Source organism: Lactuca sativa, chromosome 4 (assembly GCF_002870075.4).
Source record: "Lactuca sativa cultivar Salinas chromosome 4, Lsat_Salinas_v11, whole genome shotgun sequence".
Classification (NCBI taxonomy): Eukaryota; Viridiplantae; Streptophyta; class Magnoliopsida; order Asterales; family Asteraceae; genus Lactuca; species Lactuca sativa.
In genome coordinates this window covers 193,689,773-193,695,024 of record NC_056626.2, presented here as the reverse complement: position 1 = coordinate 193,695,024, position 5,252 = coordinate 193,689,773, and the positions used below count along the sequence as shown (strand labels likewise).

Below are 5,252 nucleotides of genomic sequence, written 5' to 3'. Positions count from 1 at the left end.
AGAAAACTCATCAAGGTATAAACTTTATACACGAAAAAGATGCACAAGGAGGAAAGGTTCCTAGATCTACAAGCTTGCAAGCAACCACTTCTTCTTCTCTAGACTCCTTCTTAAACAAAATGCACCAAAACACTCAATAAGCTCACAAAACTCACAGAAGCAACATAGACTCAGAATTAGCGTTTAGGGAGGGAATGGTGGCTGATAAGGATGATTAAATGGGGATATAATGTTGTTTAAATAGGGAGCAACACTAAAGATTAGGGTTTACAGTTTGGGGTAGTACGCCCGGCGTACCACACGTACCCTAACATACTAGCGGATCATCCACGTTCCAATATGTATGAGTACGTTTTGCGTATCCTCGAGTATGCCCAGTGTATGATCAAAGTGCAATCCTTTTCTTCTCAGGGACTAGTTGTGCCATTTCTCATAAAATAAAGAGCAATAATAATAGTACCTGATATTAGGATGTTATTGTGAGAAGTGTATTATCATAAATACCTAAGAGAGATTGGATGAAGATAGACTATGATTATAAGTGTTATGATCATGCGAATAAGATTGTATGGATGTATAGACATTAATGGTATTATGTAGAGTACATATACATTATTATATTAAGATGGAGATTAAGCACTTAATGAGTTAACTACTAGATGAATAGAAAATATCTCTTGATGATATAAAAAGATAGAATATCTATAGGACGAGGGTTGAGAAATATTATGAGAATAGTAGAAAGATGATTCCTACATGAATAAGAGTATGATTCCTATGAGAATAAGAGCACGATTCCCATGGGAATAAGAGTATGATTCCTACAGGAATAAGATTATGATTCCTTCAAGAATGTAGATAGATGATTCCTGTGGGAATGAGATTTTGTGTGTTTAGAAAAACGTAGAAAAAGGTTCCATGATTGGAAGAAGGTAAGAGAGTTCTTTGAAAGAGCTTAGATATAATTCATGAGGGATTAAGAGTAAGTAATCCATAAGGGGTTCAAGAGAAGAATAATGTCAAAGGATCCATGATGGATCAAAGGAAGGGGATTAAGTTCGAATCAATGTACTTGGTAATGTTAGTGTGATCTTGTTTACCCTATATGATAGATGAGGCAATCATATGAGATTGGACCGTCGGGATCTGGATTTGAATAAAATGCTAAGGCATGAGAAGTAGATAATAGAGAGGTCAAGTGTAAGTAGAGTATGAGAAAGGCATGTTAAGAGTATAAGTTCTGAGAAGAGTAAAGTAAGTGTATGATAAGGGCATGAATAGAGTACAAGAAGAGTAAAGAGACTACATGAGAGAAGACTATGGAACAAGAGAATAGATGGAGTGAGAAGAGTATAAGAGATGTAAAGATAGAGAATGAATAGAAGATGAGAAGAGATTAAGAAGAGAAGAAGATAAAGTATAGAATGAGTATGAAAAAAGATGAGAAGGCATCAGATGATAAGTGATAAGAAAAGAGTTGAAGAGATAGATGAGATGATAATAGAGTAGAGTATGAGAAAAAAAGAACATAATATTAGAATATGTAAAGAAATAAATACTAGAAGTAAAGTATGATAACATGAAAACAGATAGAATGTAACTTACCAGACCTGTGGTCTGATGTTGTAGATATTTTCATGTTTTGCAAGTTTGGGTAGCAGTCATTGTAATTGAGAAGGTATGAGCACAAGGATTTAGACTATAAGTATAATTTTATTTTAGTTTTATTTCCCTTGTCGCTTTAGATTATAATTTTATTGTAAACTCAAAAATAACTTGGGATGTAACGTGTTTTTCAAAGTATAGAATTCTGCATTTTTAGTAGAAAACTTTGATAATAACAACATATTTAGATGAGGAAAATTTGGGTCATTACAATCACCATTGTTTCCGGCAACCATCGTTATTTTTGGCCAACACATTATTTACAAGGCATAAAGCTAAAACAAAACAATATGAATTTAAGAATACCAATTTAAATTAAAACTCAAAACAAAAATAATACCAATAGGATTAGTCGTATGTCTAGTAATAGCATTTGGAGTAGTACTACATGGAGCAATATCCGCCCATGGTTTGCAACTCTAAACCCTAAACACTACTAGTAGCATTAATCAAGGTGTGGTAAGAACATTCATCCCATGAACATTACCAATGGCCTTTAGAGCTTGATTTCATTTGGAGTCTTCAAGATATGAATGCCACAAACTATCGAATCATAAACACCAATAAGCTCTAAAATGCAAAAAATAAATAAATAAATAAATAAATAAACTATTACTTGATTTGCATTACCTTTCTTCCCTACATTTTTCTTACATCCCTTGCCAATATATTAATACTTTATGGCCGAGACCCACCCCATATGTTTCTTCAAGTACTACGACATGGAATACCATAGGATTAGGTAACTAGGAATTGTGATTATAGTAATCCGCCATGGTTGATCATTGTGGAGGATCCACAGATAAAACAAATGTAAATTGGAATCGCCTCGTAAGGAGAGAAAGAGTCTAACGATAGCAATTGGCATCGGGGTTTACATCATCTGGCAAGAGAGAGAGAGAGAGAGAGAGAGAGAGAGATAGAGAAGCATTGGGGTCTTTTTTAATTGGGAAAATGACAAAAAAAAATCCCTATAATATTTTCAAAATAGTTCAATTCAATCCCTAAAGTACTTGTGATGCTTTATGGGGGCATAAAGTCATTTTTTTGGTCATTTAAACCATTTTGAAGTGAGTAAAGCGGCCATAATTGTGTTGCTTTATGGGGGCATAAAGCCATCTGGTTATTTTGATGATGTGTACTTTGACCTTCAAAAGTCCACTTCTCCTCTTTCACTTTGTATTACTCCACCTTCACTTGTTAGGGGGTGTTTGGCTTAGCTTTTTAGAGGCAAAATATCTTTTTTGGAAAAGTTACAAAAAGTCAGCTTTTCTTGACTTTTCCAAAAAGTTGATTTTCCTTCTTTGCAAAATCCAAAAGTAGCTTTTAAAAGTATTTTTCCAAACATCTTTTACCTATGATCTTTTTCTAAAAGGACTTTTAGTCATTCAAAAGCTAAGCCAAACGCCCCCTTAGAACCCAATTGCTCAAACCCATTTTTAGTCTTTTATTTACTCAAAAAAAACCCAATTCACATCGATAAACCCTAATCACCTATTTAATGCAAGATGAAGGAATTAAGTGAAAATAAATGAATGAAGGCGAAGAACTCAACACGTTTGTCAAAGTATGGATTCTCGCGATAACCTCTCTCTGTTACTTCTACTAAAGAACTCAAACTTTTGTCTAAGTATGGATACTCGCCATAACCTCTCTCTGATACTTTTACTTGAGACCAACTTGGATCTATAATGGTGTCCTTGGGTTCTTCTCTCTCATATCTATTATCGTCTTTTTTTTTATCCTTCCATTTCCTCTCTCATCCATATCTCTCGCCAGGCCTACCATCTCTTATCTTTTATGGCTCCCTAATTTCAAACTCATACTCCTTGCATTCAAATGTTTCCCTTTAACTTCCGATCTACCGTTACCTTTTCATCATTTTCATCTTCATTAACCTTCTTCCAATCAACCCTAAGCACGTCGTTGTCGATACCTCAGATCCAATTCCAGATTCAGCTTCAGTTCTATCACATAAACCGACTCGGTTAGCATTTAAAGCTTTGATTCTAGTTGTAATCCTTGGTCCTTACTGATACCAAGATAACCTCCATCGGTATGTGATTTTAATCTTCTATCGTTTCCATGTCTACCTTGGTGTTGAGCTCATTCTGGTGATCACTACATATTTTGTTAGGTCTTTATCAGGTTTAAGTTTGATATCGAACCATAGTTCAATGAGCCTTACCTTGGTACATCTCTTCAAGATTTTTGGGGTCATTGGTGGAACCTCATGGTAATGATAAATCATTCCCCCGATTTTAGTTGTTCCTTCGACATTATTGGTAAGAGGCAGCTCCACCCCCGTCGCCTTCTGCCGGTCATAGACCACACACATGTATTTTTTTGTGTCTCCCTCTTGATTGTATTTCAAGAGGTAAAATGGATTATCATGGTTAGTGAGGAAGAATATATATATATATATATATATATATATATATATATATATATATATATATATATATACACTAGCCGTTTACCCGCGCCAAGCGACGGTGTGACAATGGTGGTTGAATGTTGAAAGATGAATTAAACCCTAGAAATGGAAACGTCAGCGATATATATCCAAGATTTGTGAACAGAAATTGCAAGATTTGGGGAAATACGGAGATAAGGAATAAACCGGGTCAAAATAGCCTAAGAATAGGGGATAAGAGATTTGACCTTTTCAACTATTGACCATATGTACTCTACTCTTTTTGTAATGCATAAATTGATTGTACAAATGCATTGTATGTTTGTACGACTTAAAATTCAGCGTTTGACCAAAAATGCTTTATAAGATAATTAAGATATATATATATATATATATATATATATATATATATATATATATATATATATATATATATATATATATGAAAAGGTTATTGTCAACCAAACTTTCCAAATATAGACATATTATGTTAACCTAACTCCCACAAAGACCTATAGTGTTGATCATACTAATCTTAGCCCACGACAAAGCTAGCATGGATTATGAAACATGTTATATTAAGTAGCGGTGAACAAAAACCGGTGTATATCCATTTTATGCCCCCAAAATGCAACAAAAAAATTAGGGAATAAATCGACCAACTTTGGATTTTTTTAATATTACTTTTACTATTATGTGGTAGTTAAATTACAAATGACAACACTTTAGTAAATATATATTTTTTTAAATACCGGCGTTTGGTAAAAAAAACAAAACTCGTTAGACAAAGGTTGCAGCCACAATAATAGTTAACATCACCATGTCCTCTAATTCCAACTGCACCCTTCTTAGGGTTTCAACCCATCCTATTGAACAACAATGGTTTGGTATATCTATGGGGTTTATGAGCAAAAGTTTATGTTAACTTCATCATATAACATCCATAAAGACCGTCAATTTGTACTATTTGGTCAATAATGACATCCCCCCTTACTCTTGGCCAAACCTAAGTTTCAAATTTTAATAATGATTAAGATATGTTGTGTAAATTATTCACCATAATCATCATTAAGTAGAGTTAAGAACATATCAATAATTTTATTTATCTATTAACATAATATCATGCTTCTTTATCAAGGGTTGTATGTAAGAACCCACAATTTAAAGATAT

The 5,252-nt window shown here is 33.6% G+C and overlaps 1 pseudogene; it reads left to right on the top strand.

Moving 5' to 3' along the window:
• The first annotated feature begins 3,196 nt into the window (after positions 1-3,196).
• On the top strand, positions 3,197-4,799 carry LOC111882139 (probable long-chain-alcohol O-fatty-acyltransferase 1; annotated as a pseudogene).
• Positions 4,800-5,252: the final 453 nt, after the last annotated feature.